Source organism: Prionailurus bengalensis, chromosome A1 (assembly GCF_016509475.1).
Source record: "Prionailurus bengalensis isolate Pbe53 chromosome A1, Fcat_Pben_1.1_paternal_pri, whole genome shotgun sequence".
Taxonomy (NCBI): domain Eukaryota; kingdom Metazoa; phylum Chordata; class Mammalia; order Carnivora; family Felidae; genus Prionailurus; species Prionailurus bengalensis.
Genome location: NC_057343.1, coordinates 73,170,889 through 73,190,177, shown reverse-complemented (window position 1 = coordinate 73,190,177; position 19,289 = coordinate 73,170,889). Strand labels below are relative to the sequence as shown.

At 36.6% G+C, this 19,289-nt stretch overlaps 1 protein-coding gene across 3 annotated transcripts in view; it reads left to right on the top strand.

Moving 5' to 3' along the window:
* Positions 1-19,289, top strand: part of FGF14 (fibroblast growth factor 14) — a 620,232-nt gene that overhangs the window by 452,135 nt on the left and 148,808 nt on the right. The window contains exon 1 of one of the 3 annotated variants that reach the window (XM_043582622.1): positions 17,320-17,428. The exons of the other annotated variants lie outside the window; for them this stretch is intronic. The gene's annotated coding sequence lies outside the window, so the exon portion shown is untranslated. Of the gene's footprint in view, positions 1-17,319; positions 17,429-19,289 lie in introns of those variants that run through there. 3 annotated transcript variants of the gene reach the window in all.

The following is a 19,289-nucleotide window of genomic DNA, read 5'->3' as shown; positions in this document are numbered from 1 at the left end:
ATGTATTTTCTAATGAGTTCTCAGATCTTGTTCTTAATACTGATGCCAGAAGAACATAAGGTAGTCAAGTCTAATTTGTGTGTAAATTGTATTATTCGCTTTATAAAAATTGCACATGGGTGAATATTTATCTCTGAAACAAACTTACAAATCTAGTCATATGTTATTTGGATATTTTATTGACTTATATGGCTTTTATTTTCTTGTTTACCTTACTTACATGGTGAAACGAATTGGTTAATCCAACTGTGAACCTACTTTGTGTCTGCACATACACAGATGGTTTCGGCTGAAGAGAAAACATGCATACACATGGGTTGTTCCTACTTTAAGTTCGGAGTCAATTACATCAAGTGGGCCCTTGGTACATTTAACAAAAAATCACTTTCTACTTAACCAGATGATTTTCATACCTTCTCTCTTCCCTGTCTCTTGTACTTCCTCCCCCATACCCCTCTCAACTATGCTCTTACTTCTATATTTCTCTGAGAAAATAGAAATAATGAAAAATAAATTTTCACACACTTCACTACTGCTTGTCTGCGTATCCAACCATTTACTCCTTTTTCTTCCTGAACTTGGAGATGAACTCTTAATACTCCTATTTAAAATTAAGACCTCGTCAAATTGAGGGATAGATCCTTTCTCCTTCTCAGGGACACCAGTGCAATAGTGCCCCTCTCTCTTCTGCATCATATAATCTTCATATCTTACAATATAATTCTCATCAAAATATAAATATGCTGTGACATATCCCATCTTAAAAAGTAATCTCCTCATGGTTATTCATTCTTCTCTAGCTATTAAACCAATTGTCTTTTGTCAGCAAAACTCCTTGAAAAATAGATCTCCAATTTCTCTTCTTCTGTTCTCTCTTGAGCCCTTTCTAAATCAGGTTTTTGCTCCCACCGATAAGCTGTTCTTCTTAAGGTCTCCAACAACCTACAAGTGGTCACACCCAAGGGTTTAATCTTTTAGCCCTTAATCCTATTTGTACAGCACTTGAAAGTCAACTTTTCATAATAAACTTGTAGTTTTTACTACAATTAGGTAAAGTCAGCATCAAAATACTTTTAACATATCATTTACCCCATGAAAACCATTTGTGCTGATCATCTCTTCCCAGTTATGATAGGTCTGTATTTACAATTATGATAACATGTTAACTATTGCAATCATACAACATGACACCCTGCCAAACCCTATTAGTACTCAGTTGACACTCAGGTACATTCATTAGAAGGCAATGCTTAATGTTTCCTTACTTGGGAAGAACATTATTTTCGTCACATATATTTGTATTGGGCCCGAGCGACCTGTCTTCATAAAACAGAGAATTTGAATCATCTAAGAGTTAGTCTTTCCTTTTTTGTCTTTGCATTCAAATATAATAGATTTGTGATTAAGTAACCACTGTTTTACAAAATCTTGAATTACTAGCATAGCCAGTAGTGATTGGAAAATTAAAATATTTGGTTAATTTGCTTAATGATAAACATCACTCATATTCAAGCATTATACAGAAAGAAATAGTTATAAATGTAAGAAGAGCCATTTAACAGTTCATTTTCTGTATATGAAATGCTTTCACTGACATATTCAGTTTTAAGTAATGTTAATGGGTTCTCTTACTATCTACCTATTGTATGTAGATACACAGTTATGTGATCTGGTGACAAAGTTAAGGTTACTTTGTTACATTTGCATTTTTGATTAAAAAAATCCCCTGTTGGAATGACAAACAGCTTTTGAGATAGGAGAAGTGCAAAGTGCTGGTAATTAGAATCAGGGAGTAAATTCATAGAGTTCTATTATTTCCTCTTGTTAGATTATCCAAGGCAAGATGTACCACTGAGTTCAGTAACTACGACGTGAATACAGTGTCTTTTCTCAGGAAACTCTTGAATGTCTGATGGGCAATTGTTCATTTTCTTCAGAATCTAATGATTTTCTCCTTTTTGAAAACATCTTTAAAATAGTCAGAATTTCATTGCTTGATGTCTTTTTATTCCTTCACATGCCTCATTTTATCTCTTTAAATTTATGTAAATAATTTCTGCCTAGCCCTAGCTACATTATGCCCTTTAAATATTTGTTCATGGCTTTTTATCCTCCTTACCATTTGGCCAACTTACAATTGTTTAACTCTATTAATCTCTCTGCATAAGTAAATGCCACGAGCACCTTAATCATTTCTGTGGCTTACACTGTTCAATAATTACCTCATCCTTATGCCAGCAAATGACATGGAAGCTGTTTTCATGAAGAGAATTTCATGCTGAGGCCAGCCTTGGTGCGGAGAAGATGGCATCTTCCGTTTCCCTTCTCTCTGGGGCCGGGTTCTGCCTTGAATGGAGGGATGAGGAAATTGGACAAGTCTACACAAGACAGAAGTATTTGTCTTGGCTTCATGCCTGACCAATTAAAGGAAAAAGCAGGGAAAGTAATCAAACATCTTTCCTGCATCTGCTAGGATTAGAAGCATTATATCCCACATCTCTTACTTCTCCCAGTGATAGGAAATAGGTGGTATTATTTTCATTTTCATGGATGAGAGGAAATGAAGTAATTTTTCCAGAGACTTGTATTTGGCAGAAGTAGTATTTGAATGCAGTTCAGGTCTAACTGATATAGGGTGTATATTTTTAGAATTGACCCAGCGGATCTTAGATGATAATAGTTTTCAGCATTATATCCCAGTGTCTTCCTAGATTTATCCCCCGGATGGGCTAGAATGTCAACCACAAGGTTTTCCTCTGTTCATTCTTACAGGTTCCAGATGGGGGAACATGGGTGCTCCAGTGGCTGCCAGGGCCAGTGTTGTCACACCCATGATAACCACCTCCCACAGAAGTGTGTCTTTGGCTCTGCCTCTACTTTCCATTTCCATATGATGCTTGGGACACCAGGTCAACACATTGTAGAGAACAGCAGAGCTCAGACACATTCATTCCGTAGTCTGTAGTCTCTTAGATTTTCTTTTTGGAGTTGAGCCACCACAGACTGCGTGGCAATGCTGAAATTTTCCTATAAGGTTTGGAATATTTTATGTTTGTCAAATTTGACATTCTTCATCCCCAGGCCTTTGCATTTTGGAAAATTGTGAAAGTAATAAAAGCTGCTGAAGTTTTGAGAATATGGAATTAATAAGCAAAGTTTTCCTCTTCCTCTGCTACTGCTGCTGAGCTAACACAATTTTTAATCATTAGAAATGTCCCTGGTATCCAAATGCTCCCATGACTGTTTTCATTTTACTTTCCGGATGCTTTATTGTCGTGTGGTCAAGTGAAACAGACTCATGGTACAATATTAAGCACTTTTTTGCAAGGTCTATGCCACTAAATCAGCCTAAAGGTAAAATTTTCATATCTGTGCGGGTTTTTCTTTTGCCCCATGACAGTAGCAAGAGATTACTTTAGCACCATGTCCCTACATTCATTAGTTTAGAGCATAAATATTCCTATTTGTTCACTTTTTGAAAAAGGAAACAGCACTTTGTGACATCACAGCCGTTTAACATGAACTGAAATGTTATCGTTCTTGTCTGGCTTCATCCTGTTTGTTCTTCCTTGTTTTCCCCCCTACACGATGCCTGTCATTGTCTTCTGAGGTAGGCTCGTTGATTTTTTTCTTAAAAAGTGAATGCAACGAAATATACCCCAATCTCATCTGCACTGCCTCTAGCCACTATTATTTCCCACGATCCCTGTACAGCCCAGCCCTCCCTACGCACAGTGGCTCTGTGATGCCCTGGTCTTAATGGGAAGAGGGTGGACTCTGGCACCAGACAGAAGGCCTCCCTCTGCCTTCTACTGGCTGAGCAACTCAGAGGAGTCTGTGAATGTACAGGGACTTCTATGCAACCAGCAGCTCAGACAAGATGATTTGGGAGATATCATTTAGCTTTAAATTCTTTTTCTCACTTGTTTAGAAGCCCACATGGGCTGAGCCTTAAAAAATCAAGGCAGAGACAGTTTCCTTTTCACGGGTTTGTGCTTACATTAAAACGCCATCTATGGAACAGAACCAATCCTCTCAATGGTCTGTTCTCAGTGTCTGTTGCCCGATTCCCCTGCCCCAGAATCCCATCTCCTCAGTTCTTCCTCAGCCCTGTGCCTTCTGATTTACTTTGGTTCCATGCTTCCTCTTGGCTGTTTACTAATTACAGCCTGAAAACAGTTGGCTAATTATTTCTGTATACTATATTTATTCTGCCTCTTAAGATTTACAATCCAACAATCTTGTCTGTTGTTAAGTTTGAAACAATTGCATTTAAGAATCCTCTCTCACTGTGTGTGTGTGTTTGCGAGTGAAAAAGTATGTTGTACATGTGTGTAAATAAGAAAATTAGTGTGAAAAATGCTGTGTGATACAGACACAACCTGAAGCATAAAAACAAAGAACTAAGCATGTTTAATTCCAAATATATATATTTTTAAAAATTGGTGGCTCAGCTTCCCATCCCCCACCCCTGTAATTTTTCACTCTGTCCTTTGGCAGATAAAAGCTACTATTCTCCTAGATGCACTGGTGTGAATACTAAGACAGGAAATAAAAAAAAAAAAAAGACTGCTCAGGTCTCTAGTAAATGTCAGTTTAATGCCTCCCAGTACATCTAGAACTCAGTTCTTTCAGATAACTTGATTTGTTTTATCTTAACAAACCTCATTAACTTTTCTGGAGTTGGCATCTGCACAGAATTTTTTTTTTTTTACAGGTTTAACACATAAGACCCAGTCGTACTAACAAGTAAGCTAAAACCCATTTGAAAGGAATTAAAGCTTCAATGAGGAAATATAGAAACAGTGACAAGTCTAGAAAGAAAGGTATAACAAAATGAACACACACACACACACACACACACACACACACATATACCTGCCACAATCATCATCTCCACAAGCATGATCTGTGACACAAACAAATGTTAAGGTGTGCATAGGAATTTCAATCTTCCATTTTAAGTTCTGTTAAGTAATATTGAACATATTCTTAAAGAACAGCATCTCATGCCCTTAAATAGCAACCAGCATGTATTTAAAGAGAGCAATAAAGGAAAGGAAATCAAACAAAAGAAATAAGAAGTAATCTAGGTGGCAGCATTGGATGGACAAGAAAAATAAAACCGTTGGATATTAACCAATTAGAATTGACAGCAACAGCAAGTTTGCTTTGGAAGAGAAAGAAAAGCACCAAAGAAATGAGGTTCTCAATTTTAAGAAGTTGAGTTTATCAAACATAGGAATAAAGCAATCGGATTTGTATCAAAAGTGCTGGTTTTGAAAGTAGGCCAGGCTGAGGTGCTTCTAATTAGTGACGAGCTAATGAAACTTCAGAGCCTCAAAAACTATGACAAAGTTTGGAACAGGAAAAACATTCGTTTGTTAAAATCTCAGCAAATAGTAATTTTCCTAGTGAAGAAAATAATTATAAGCTAAGAGGATTCCTTTATGCTTCAGGGAGTTGGTTATTCTGTGGTTATTGGTACTGTATCCAAGGTGATTCCATTTAAGGAGTGCATTACACACAAGTGATTTGATTAAACATCCTGGTTTCATGGCTGTGGTATCAATATTGGCGGCAAGCATCTTGTTTCATGAGGGAAAATGTGGATGAACCATATACTGCGTATCCTGATATGGGATTTCAAACTGCAGTTGAGAAACTATATAACACAAAAAGGAATTTTTGATACTTGTATGTTGGGTTTATTCTTTTTTTTAAATGTTTTATTTTTGAGAGAGTGAGTGAGAGAGAAAGAGACAGAGCGAGACAGAGTGCAAGTAGGGGATGGGGCAGAGGGAGAGGGAGACACAGAATCTGAAGCAGGCTCCAGGCTCTGAGCTGTCAGCACAGAGCCCGATGTGGGGCTTGAACCCATGAATCATGAGATCATGACCTGAGCCAAAGCCGGACACTTAACTGACTGAGCCATGCAGGTGCCCAACAAGCAGAAGTCTTAATGCTGAGACTTTGTAGGTATTCCCCTGGCAAAGTGGTTGTATGTATCTGCTTCTGTTTAAGTATCTGTTACCTTGAATAATCTAAAGGGGTTGCTAAACTGATAAACCTGAGATATTCCTACTGTTGCGAGTAAATATAAGGCAACACATTTCTTAGCTCATCAAACTTGACCGTCGTCATCCACATTGAGCTTCACAAAAACTCTTTAACATAGGCAACATTATGCCTATTTTATAAATAAAAGAATGGAAACTTACAGATATTAGTAATTTTTCCTGGGTCTTATAGTCTGTATGATCAGGGTATGTAATAAGATTACAACCCTATATTTTTGGATATCTAGCATGAGGGCTGTTCCTTTATGATACAACTACCATCTTCCTTGAAGTCTTCTTGATAATGAATAGGAAAAATGTGTAGAGAACACTCTTTCCAGGTAGGGAACAAGCTGCAAGTTTTGAGAACATTCTTTCCAATCAGGGTTGGAAGTCACCCTGGGAAGTGGGAGGGAGATGCTAAGAATTACATTTCTAGTTTATCTGGTCCCACGTCCTCTTTCCTATACATGCTTCAATTTAATTACAAACAATTTCACTCCATTTTTTAAAAAGGACTTTGTTCATGTTTATTGTTCATAAAATTTGCAAGACTGTAAAATCCAGGAGACAATCTAACAGATTAATTGTTCTTCCCCAGCTTTTGGGAAACGTTATCATTCTTCTTTTTGTCCGTCCCTAGCTTTCCTTTTTTAAGACACTGTTTTTCTGTTGATCAGAAAATCATCTAGTGTTTCTCATGCAAGACTACAGCTGAAGGAGTAAAACATTCCTGGCACGAACACTCAGCAGGTTTATCAGTGACCCATATCTTGAAGATGACGTGTGTCTATTTCATAAACTTTATATTAGTTTTATTAAGTTCACAACACAATCTCTATTTTAAAATAGGTACTTCATTGAACTATAACACACACATTGAAAAGTGCACACATCACATACAACTTAATGAATTTTCACAAGCAGAATACACTGACATAGAGACTACCTGGAACAGGAGCAGAACAGTGCCCCGGAAATCCCACTCCCAGGGCTTTCCAAACAATGAACCTTACAGGTGGCTGCTGTTTTGACTACTAACACAATATATTAGTTTTGTTCGTTTCAGAACTTCATATATGATACCATTTAGCATGTGCTTTTTGAGTCCGGCTTCTTTAACTTAACAGTGTTTGGAGATTCATGACTGTTATCTCTGGGAATTTTTCATCACATCTATAGTGATATCCTCCCTTTTTCCTGATATTGATAATTTTTTCCTTTTTCCTTTTTTTCTCAAACAGTTTTGTTAATATGTATTAAATTTTATTCACCTTTCTTTAAGAAGCCGCTTTTGGCTCAGTTTTTTTTTCTATTTTCTGTTTTTGTGTTTTATTAATTCTATTCCTTTTTTTTTTAATTTAAATTCAAGTTAGTTAACATACAGTATAGTCTTGGCTTCAGGAGTAGAACCCAGTGATTCATCACTTACATAAAACACCCAGTGCTCATCCTGAAAATGCCATCCTTGATGGCCATCCCCTTTTAACCCCCTGTCCCCGCCGCCTAGAAAAGCTCAGTTTGTTCTCTGTATTTAAGAGTCTCTTATGGTTTGCCTCCCTCTCTGTTTTTATCTTATTTTTCCTTCCCTTCCCTATGTTCATCTGTTGAGTTTCTCAAATTCCACATGAGTGAAATCATATGAAATCTGTCTTTCTCTGACTTATTTCACTTAGCATAATACCCTCTAGTTCCATTCACATTGTTGTAAATGGCAAGATTTCATTCTTTTTCATCACTGAGTATTTCACATCTTCTCTATCCAAGAAGACACTAAAAAGGAGAATTACAGGCCAGTATCCCTGAATTTGCATGCAAGAATTCTCAACAAGATGCTAGAAAATCGAATTCAACAGTACATTAAAAGGATTGTTCACCATGTTCAAGTGGAGTTCATTCCTGGGCTGCAGAACTGGTTCAATATTCACAAATCAATCAATGTGATACACCACATTATTAATTCTGTTCTTAACTATTATTTCATTCTATTTTATTTAGATTAAATTTACTGGTTTGTTTTAACTTCTTGAGTGTACAAATTGCAAGCTTATTAATTGTAGACCATTAAGCATACATTTGATTTTATGCTGTAAATTTATCTGTAATCATGACACCCCAAGCATTTCCCTTTAGCTGCATTGCATGAGTTGTGTTGGGTTATGTTTTAATTTGCATTTGATAAATATTTTCTAATCCCCATTGTGACTTATTCTTTTACTCATGATTATTTAGAAGCTCTCACTTAATTTTCAAATATTTAGGAATTGTCTAGTTATCTTTTTTCATAAAAATAAATTACTAGATCTGTAGGCTAAACCCACCATAATCTGAGAACAAATGACATATGAAGATTGAAAATAAATTTTTTTTCAGTAGCCAGATGAAACAATTTATGCACACCCAACTATATTAAATTTGTTAAGTGTAGTTCAAATTTTCTTTTAAAAATTGATTTTCATGTATGTCTCCACTTTTGTCAGTTACTGAGACAGCTATGTTAAAAATCTCCCATTATGAATATGAATTTTTCTGTATCTACTTTAGATATGTCAGTTTTTGCCTTCTTTATAGGCTAATAGGAAATGATTATATCTCACTGGTGGACATTCCCTTTTATCATAACATCTTGCTTTTTGCTCTAATATTTACTTCGTTTGCTATTAGTATAACTACATCAGCTTTATCTAGTTTAGTGTTTGTGTAGGGGCTATTTTTCATACCTTTAACTTGTCTATATCCTTATAATTAAGGTGGGCATCTTGTAAGCATGACTTTATTTTTATTTTTATTTAATTTTTGCTTTAGTTACACTCTGACAATCTCTGCCTTTTAATTAGAATATCCAGTCTATTTACATTTAATGAAATTAATGGTATACCAGTTTTACCATTTGTTTTCTATTTGATCTATTCTATTTTTTATTTTTTTATTTTTATTTTTTATTTTAATTTTTTTATTATGAAATTTATTGTCAAATTGGTTTCCATACAACACCCAGTCCTCTTCCCAACAGGTGCCCTCCTCAATGCCCATCACCCACTTTCCCCTCCCTCCCACCACCCATCAACCCTCAGTTTGTTCTCAGTTTTTAAGAATCTCTTGTGGTTTGCCTCCCTCCCTCTCTAACATTTTCTTTTCCTTCCCCTCCCCCATGGTCTTCTGTTAAGTTTCTCAGGATCCACATAAGAGTGAAAACATATGGTATCTGGTATCTGTCTTTCTCTGTGTGACTTATTTCACTTAGCATAACACTCTCCAGTTCCATCCACGTTGCTACAAAAGGCCATATTTCATTCTTTCTCATTGCCACATAGTATTCCATTGTGTATATAAACCACAATTTCTTTATCCATTCATCAGTCGATGGACATTTAGGCTCTTTCCATAATTTGGCTATTGTTGAAAGTGCTGCTGTAAACATTGGGGTACAAGTGCCCCTATGCATCCACACTCCTCTATCCCTTGGGTAAATTCCTAGCAGTGCTATGCTGGGTCATAGGGTAGGTCTATTTTTAACTTTTTGAGGAACCTCCACACTGTTTTCCAGAGCAGCTGCACCAGTTTGCATTCACACCAACAGTGCAAGAAGGTTCCCGTTTCTCCACATCTTCTCTAGCATCCAGTCTATTCTATTTACCTGTTTCTTCATTTTCTTACATTCTTTTAATATGTCAGGAATATTATTTATTGTTGAATTTTCCACCATTATTAGTCTGAGGCTTATAAATCCATTACAATATATTTTAGTGATTACCTTGGATATTACCACATTTAATGTTGACTTAATAGAGTATGATACACATTTGAATACCTATCACATTTAATACAATGGTTTATCACTTAGTCTCTCTAGTTTTTATTTATTTATTTCTTATTGTCATGCTTTTATTTCCATGTGTATATAAAACATAATAAAATTATTTTTATTATGTAATAGACTCAATATGTATTAAAGTATTAGTCCTTGCTCTTTATTCTTTTCTACATTTTTAGGGTTCTACCTGGGAAACACTTTTCTTTGCAACCTAAACATCTCTTTTATTATTATAATGGTTATTATTTTAGTGCAGTCCACTATTTATGAATTCTGTCAGTTTTGTTTGAGTGAACATTTCGTAGTTCGTCTTTGAGTGGCATACTTACTGGGTGTGGAATTCTAGATTGGAGGGTTTTTCCGCCCCCCATCATTCTATTGTCTCTTGGCTTCCATTATTTCCTATTGAAAATTCCATGGTAATCTTATCATTTCTCATTTGAAAGGCATATGTACTCATTTCCCTCTGGCTGCTTCTAAGATTTTTCTCTTGTTTTTTATGTCAGTAATTTTATCATGATTTGCCAAGGTGTTGCTTTGTTTGTATTTATCTTTCAAGAGGTTTGCAGCATGTTCTGAGTCTGGGATGTGGGATTTTATGGCAGCTTCAGAATCTTTTTATTATATTAACATATTTCAAATATTTCCTCACCATTATCATTTGTCTTTCTGGGACTTCAATTACATTTATGTCAGTAATTTTCATTATGTCTCCCATATTCTTACTCTATTTTCTAGATTTTATGTATTTGTGCTTTAGTCTAGATATTTTCAAATGAGATGTTTTCCAGTTATTTAGTCCTCTCTCCTTTTGCTGTTAACTCATCTGCAGATTTTTTTCCTTTTTATTATATATTTTTTTTAATCTTGAAAGTTACATTTGATTATTTTAGTTCCCTGTTTAGATCTCCATCATGTCTTCTATTTTCTTAAACATATTAATGCTTTTTAATGTCTATCTGGATGACTTAAGCATCTGTTTCTATTTTCTGTTTTTCTCTTGGATATTTTTGTATTTCTTTTTGTAATTTTGGCATGTAAAAAAATTTTGGCAACTTTTGAGTATTGAACATTTTAGGTAGAAATCCATAGAGATTGTCTATGATTGTATCTTCCTTGGAAAGGAGATTTGTGTGTGTGTGTGTGTGTGTGTGTGTGTGTGTAGGTAATTACAGTAGAGACAAAATCCCAATTTATCCTAGCATGAAATATATTTGAAGTTGTTTTTCCTGTATATGTGTGTGTGTGTGGTTGTGTGTGTGTGTGTGTGTGTGTGTGTGTGTGTTAGCATGTCTATTTCTAGCTTGCTTTTTGGCTAAGGGATAGCTTTCTAGGGGTTCCAATTGAAATCCTGGATGTTTACCAAGGGCACTACTCATTGGCACACTAGAGTTCCAATTTAATCTCCAATTTTGTCTCCAATTTTTGTCTTCAGCATTGTGGACTGCCAAAAGCTTTGCTCTGATTTTCAGCCTTTTGCCTTTCTCTACTTCTGAAACAGCAAATTCTCAAACAGAGGATGAATGATATATAATAATGTGCTCACCTCCATGTGTTTTCCTTTTCTTTGAGATGTTGACCCCTCAAGTCCTAATTGTGTAGGAAGCTTTATAGTACTTTTAATCAAATTCATTTCTTTTCTTTTTTAAAGTACCTAGCTTTCATATTTGGTAAGAGAGTTGATTTTATACTGGTTAGTTGGTCATAACTAGCAGTGAAATTGCTTTCCAAATTTTAAATCCTAGCTGTCAGAGAAACTGGCAATTAGAAAATATTATATTCTTTTTAAATCAACATATCCTGAATATAGAAAAATAAATCAGTATCTTGACCAAATTTGAGAGATCTCTTATGATTTATAAGTATGATCAAATCATCAGTTCCAACCATTTTTTCCCAACTTTTTTGTCTTTTGGAAGAAATTATTTGAAAAAAATTCTTTTTTAAAAATTTTTAAATTGTATGTATTTATTATGAGAGAGAAGGCAACAGGAGCAGTGGAGGGGCAGAGAGAGAAGGAGAGAGAGAATCCCAAGCAGGCTCTGCATTGTCAACACATGGAGCCCGATGCAGGGCTTGATTTCATGAACCCTGAGATCATGACCTGGGACCAAATCAAGAGCCAGATGCTTAACTCAGGTGCCCCTGGAACCACCCCGGTACCCCTGTTAAGAGAAAATTCTTGACCAGTTTTGATTTGATTTGATCTGATTTGATTTTTTGAAACATTACTGACTAAAACTCATTTTAAGTTCCAATTTCTAATAAAATCTGGGACAAAGATAGATATTTTTGTCAATAGTTGTTTCTAGATATACATCTTTGTATATTATATGTGCCATGGTATTATACTGCTAATACTGCCAGCTGGGATTATTTTAAGCCTTTTGTATTCTATTGTAAAAATTGGGTTATTCTTTCATTCTCCATATTCATTCCCTGACAGTTGCTAACAGCAACAAATTGTAGATTATCAAAACACCTGCTATAATATTAAAAACATGAATGTTTACCTCACAAAGAGTAATAAAGATTTGTATGTGTCCTATTTTTGGCTTAGCTCTAAAAGTCTATGAGAAAGATGAAATGGAGAAGCCCATGCTCCATGCTGCTATAAATACTCTGCAACAGGTTTATTCTTTTTTTTCAACGTTTATTTATTTTTGGGACAGAGAGAGACAGAGCATGAATGGGGGAGGGGCAGAGAGAGAGGGAGACACAGAGTCGGAAACAGGCTCCAGGCTCCGAGCCATCAGCCCAGAGCCTGACGCAGGGCTCGAACTCACGAACCGCGAGATCGTGACCTGGCTGAAGTCGGAGGCTCAACCGACTGCGCCACCCAGGCGCCCCAAGGTTTATTCTTATTAACAAATACTCTGGAGAGGCTAGGATAGTCTTGACAAGAAATCAGAGTACTCCTAATGAATTCTATGGCACATTTTGATGCCAGCATTAACAGAGGCCCCATCCAAACTGCCTACACTTTGCAGAGCTCCTTTGACTTAGAGTTGTGTACTTCTGAATCAATGACTTGGTCATTCTAATCTTTAGTCCTTATTGGTCATATAAATTAATGTCACTATGTCTATTTTGCTGGCCTCAAATGAGATAATACATATGACAGTGCTTTGTAAATTACCACACTCCATGCACACAATGAGGGGCAAACCCTGGACCTGGGTAAAAACGTTCAGCATATCTATTTGATTAGAGCCCTTCTCTTCTACACACATAACAACGCATCTCCCAGCATACCATGTTTCTAATTTTATTCTTAGGAATATCAACAGAAGTCAGTTTGAACATCTAGAGTGGGAGGAAAAGGTAAAGAAAGGTTTTTGGCTATTTACTTCATTATTTCTTATCTTTATTTGTGCTTTAGTGTATTTTTCTGTCTTGCCTAGAAGAAATTTTAAAAGTCATCCAGTTCAGTCATCTTATTTTATAGCTAAACCACAAATACCTCAGCATATGAATTCTCCTATTTTGGTCTCATGGTTCGTCATGGCCAGAGCCATATGAGAAAGGATTCTCCTAATTCATAGTGTTGATGTGCTATGAATATGGCACAACATCGTACCATTTTGGATAAAACATGCAGAGATACACACATATGTCTGCCTGTGTGCACCCACATACACACATGAAAAAAATAACTTTCCTCAAGCTGTGTTAAAAGATCTGACTTCATTTCTCATCCCTTTCTCTACTTCAATGTGGATTTCTTTTGCATTCATATGTCTCTCTGGTGAGGCATTAGTATCTTCTTGTTGGAATTTTTTGTTGCCTCTCAGCTAACCTATTTTTCTGCATGGTGGAGTCACATTATGAGACAAATCTGACAGAACCCAAAGTTTGTGAATAGGGTCTGTACAGATTTAAGGAATTATGTAATGCCTGGAGAGTGATGCTAGATAAGCAGAGGCGAAATGCATAGGACATTGAAAATGAAAAGGGAACTCTACAATGTAGGTAAGTATGAAAAGAAAAGATTCAACACCTTAGTGTGAGTGATAGGTTTAAATTTTGCATTGGGTGTGGAGGGAGGATTGATTTAGAAAATAGAAGGCAAAATATGTAGATGAGACTGACCTGGTGACGTGAACTCAAAATGATAAAAATGTTCAGAGGACATTATTTTTCTGCCTCAATAGCAGACAAGTGTTTTCTGGAGGCAGGCATTTTTTGCAAATGTGTATGGATACCCTTGGAAACAGAGCAGTATATGGGGGTATGAGAAACCATAAGTATATATTTGTGCAATATCAATTTTAGCTGTGGTAAGTATTTTAAAATATTTTATATCACATTAAAATTTAGAATAAAAATTTCAAAATTCAAATTTTAACGAATTTGGGTAGAATCAAGATTCCAAAGGAACTCCTACTAATGAGGTGCTATTTGAGACGATATCCCACAGACTCACCAGTAAACATGATTACTTACTTTTCTCTACCACTCGAAGTACTTAATATTTGAGAATCACTGGAGAATTTGTGGTGTAAAATATGCCTAGGCACCTTAGATAATTCTCACAAATCCCTCCCTTTACTTTTTGGCCTTTTGACTATCAAACATCAGATGTTGCCCTTTCTAATTCCCAATACAAAGTATAGAAAGTTGCTTCTTGCATATTGATGCATTCTTACCTTCTACATTTTAATTTGCTGAAGTTACTTCTCTTGGACAACTGTGTTTGTACCTCAGTGCCCCTTCAAATGAGCATAATTATTTTTCATCTGCCTTTAAAAGGTTTCATATATTTGAATGGTTCTTTGCCTAATGTGAAAGAATGCATGATATTCATATCCAGGATAAGAACAAGCATTTGTACTATGAAAAACCAACTTTGAATGAATAAACAGGGGGAGAAAATAAAGGGGGAAGTAGAGAAGTGTATGAAGCCCTTCACCTGAAGGAATTATGTACTGAAATTGATGACCTTCACTTTGTATTTATAAGGGATTCAAGGCATTGGAAAGGAAAGGAAATTATCAGACCTCAAAAATCATTGAAAATCCAATGGCTTCTTTAAAAATATGACTTATATACACTGGAAAAAATAAAATTATCCTTCAAAAGCAGTCATTAGAAGATTAATAGTGTGTAAAGTCTCTGAAGTGTATACCCACATCAAATCTCTGACAAAAGGAAGTATGCATAGACCTTAATCTAAGGAAATCCAGAGATGGATATTAATATTAACTGAGTCTCTAACGTCGAAATATCAAAAGTGTATTTTAAAATATAATTCATTTTAAAAGTCTCAGATTTAGTGATTTGGAAAAAAATTATATGGTGGATAAAAGAATATCCTTTATGAGGCCCTTAAATGGGAAAAAAATGTTTTGTCATCTCTTTTACTTTGTTGTCTTAGGTTTAGAAATTATATGTTTTTTTCTTTTTCCAGAAGAGGGTCTCAATGACGCAAATGTGAATAGTGCCAAAAGGCAAGATTAAAAATGCAAATGTATTTGAGTCTTTGTGACTGCTGCCATTGTTACTGAGTAGAATCCCTCCTTGTCTTCTTTTTTTTTTTTTAATCTTAAAGTGAAGGGAGAACTTACTAAATATCCAAAACCATTATAGGAAGTTTGAGAAGCTCAATTTCCCAACCAATACCCACTCTAAGTTAACTAATGGCAGCATCTGTCAACAGGTATATGGCAGGCCATATAAAGTTATAAAGAGCATCTTGGCACAGGCAGTAAATGAGAGTTGACATTTCCTACTTGTAGCTTCAGACCACTAGCCTTGGGTGTGAGGCAGGACTTTCTGATCCTGCTTTCTTTTACTGCAGACAAAGATGGGTCTCAGTTCCTCTTAAAGTTGGGGGATTCACTGCAGTAGTAGATAACCCCTAAGATACTGTCCACTGCAAGTGTTTTATAAACCAAGGGCCCATGAAGGTGTTCCTTCAGCAGCAGTACTGGCTACAAGACAAAGTATTGTTACAATAACCACACAAAAGCAAATTTATTTTTTTTAATGTTCATTTATTTATTTTGAGAGAGAGGGAGAGAAAGAATCCTAAGCAGGCTCCACACAGTCAGCACAGAGCCCTACTCAGGGCTCAGTCTCACGACCAGTGGTACCATGACCTGAGTGGAAATCAGGAGTTGGATGCTCAACCAATGAGCCACCCAGGTGGCCCCCACACAAAAACAAATTTAAAGCTTTACTTTCTCATGCAACACAACTGTTTCCATTTTTTACATTCTCTGCCCTATTTGTACATTATTATTTTTATTTATTTATTTATTTTTGGGAGAGCACAAGCAGGGGAGGAGCAGAAAGAGGGGGACAGAGGATCTGAAGCAGGCTCTGTGCTGACAGACTGACAGCAGCAAGCCCAAACTCAAGAATCAGGAGAGAATGACCTGAGCCGAAATCAGATGCTGAGTCACCCAGGTGCCCCTATTTGTACATTATTTTAATCATAATGTGGATAAAGTCCACTCTTAGCTGGAGATAGTAAATCTCCATTGAGGATTTAATTAATTAATTAATTAATCTTCCATTGAGGATTTAAAGGTGAAATCACCTTTAAAATGCTGCAAGGCCATTCCAAATGCAAAGGAATCCAAAGACTGTGTTTATCAACACACTTCTTTAATTATTTTTCCATATCTCTACAAGGGAGAAAATGATTTTTAAAAGGGCAGGAAAGGTAGGGGGAGGCTGTGGTATTCAATGAAAGTGATATCACAAACACAAAGGGCCTATGTATGGAATGCTTCAGGAGATCAAAGATGTAGTCCTTCCCCTTGAGATGCTAACGGTCTGGTGCAAGTATCATCACTTAGTATTACTACCATAACAAATTAGCACAAATTCTGTGGCTTAAAACAACACAAATGTATTACATGATGATTCTGTAGGTTAGAATTCTGACCTGGGTCTCACAGGGCTAACATCCAGGTGTCGGTAGAGCTACATTCCTTTCTGGATGTTCCAGAGAAGGATCCATTTCTTTGCCTTTTCCAACATCTAGAGGCTATCTGGGCTCCTTGGCATATGGCCATTCCTCCAGCCTCAAAGTCCTCAACACTACATCTGTCTGATGATTATTCCATAGTCATATCGCCCTTTTACTTTTCTTACAAACACCCTTGTAATTACACTGGACCCACCTATATTATCCAGGGTAATCTCACTATGGTAAGGTTTTTAACATAACCCTTCATGCAAAGGGCCTTTTGCCATATAAGGTAACATGTTCACAAGTTTCAGGGAATAGAATGTGGACATCTTTGGGGAACTGTTATGCTGTCAGTCAGAGCAAGACAATCCCACTGACAGGTAGGCAAAATGCAACACTGTCAATGCAACACTGTTAATGCAACAATGTAATGTAACACTGGCCAATGCAGCACTTGGCGAAAAGGTATTGTGAGAGCATAAGGCGAGCTGACTTCATGTGGCTCTGGGTGCAGGGGCCAGGAAACACCTGTGAAAGGACGTTCTGGATGGAGAGGTGATGACGGTGAACAGGAAACAGACATTGGAAAAGATGCAGAGGCCAGCTTTAAGCTGCAGGCAGCCAGTGCAGAAAGTAAGCCACTATTAGAATTCATCCTATCATTTCTTCCTCCTCCACAGTTCTCACATCTGTGCATTTGTCACCGTCCTGCTGCTGCCATTTCAGAAAAAGGCCCTGCCACCTATGGCATGGTCCACAGGGATGGTATTTCAACTGCATGCCTCACATCTGACAGTCTAGTGACCAGAGCAACACTTTAAGCATCTCCATAGGATCTTGTCACTTGCCTGCTTTAATTTATTGAACTACATATTCTCAGAACAAAACACATTTTTGGCATAATTAGCTACACCTCTCAGGATTTGGACACTTACCCACCATTTCAGCCTCAGTTCGTGATTTTGCTTCTTACCTCTTTAAAATAATGTGTGAGATTCATATAGCATTCTGTGACATTGGTTGGCCAAGTACTTTTATGTCCACTTCACAGAGAGATTTGGGAGCCTATGACTTATGACTTCACCAGACAGGCAACAAATGGCTGAGCCCCCAGAGTTCTTCCCACTGCACTGTGGTCAGGCCAGTGCACTGTCAAACTGCAGATTTTGTTGTTGAAGATCTCAGGGATTCGAGGACAAAGTACCTCTTTGTTTTCTGCAAATTCATTTTCCCTTAAACCAGATAACACTGGGATTGGGGTAATTTGGGGGCATGTTCATGAGTCATAACAAGTTTAATCCCTTTTACTTCATGTGTTCAATGGCCCACGTAATTGCAAAGCATAGCACTTCCTCTCTGCTGTTAAGAGAATTATCAAGTTAAGAATGTCTTGATCTTAATTAGCTTTTACTAAGCCTATTCTGATGCCCAAATAATATATGTGGGTAAATGGTAAACAATTAGGGTGAGGACCACTTTCCTTTGTTTCTAAAACACGTTTTAAAGAATATACGAAGAGAACTGATATGGAAATCTTCATATCAAAAGTATTTCTGTAATACATGGTGCTTTTCCTTAGGGGTAAGTGATGAGTTTGAATAAGGATACATTTTTTTAAAAAGCAAATAAATCTAAAACAGAAGCTGTTTCTTTTGCATCTTTGTATTGACAGTTGAGATGTCCATTTCCTTCTTTTCTTTGGCCTGCTCTGTAAACTCTAGATATCTTAATCCTTAGCCATTGATACAATTAACAATGACACTATAACTTCTATCAAATGACTGGATGACTTTTCTTTGTCTATGGCTCAGTCTCTACCTATGACATACACATTCTCGTGCTCTTTGCTTACATGTAAAGCTCTCATCTGAATCTTCTCCCTCATCTCTCCTTTGCCTCCATCGGAAGTCTAGATCATAAGATTGCTCTGTGACTGGCATGGAATACATGAAAACTCTATAGTTATTTACTACTACATCCAATAGCTTTGCAAACAGGGATCAAAACCTAGATTTACAAAGTACTATCTGAACATTGTCAAATTCCTTATCTGCTTAAGTCTCACATTATACATATGTATTTAAGTAAATAAAATTTGAGTGATAATAATTGATTTGTATGGTTTTCTAAGGATCATGTTAAGTAGTTAAGTCATGTTTATCCAATTCTGAGTATTGTGCTTGGCACATACTGAGTAATGAGTAAATGATGGTTATCATTATTATAGTTACTACCATTACCATCACCACTACTATTCCCTGTCGGCAGATACGGAGCAGAACATGAGACTTGCCCTCTGTGTGGAAACACAGAGAGTGGGGAGGGACAAGGGTGCATCCTGGTATCTCTAAGCAGGAGGGAGCTTTCTGGAAAGAGGCAGCTCTGAAAAGTTCTTCTGGGATGATCTTATCTGAATGCAGAGACAGGGCACCATTTGGGGAGCATCTAGAGTCAGGTGACTTTTCATACGTGGAGCAGAGGGATGGACAAGGGT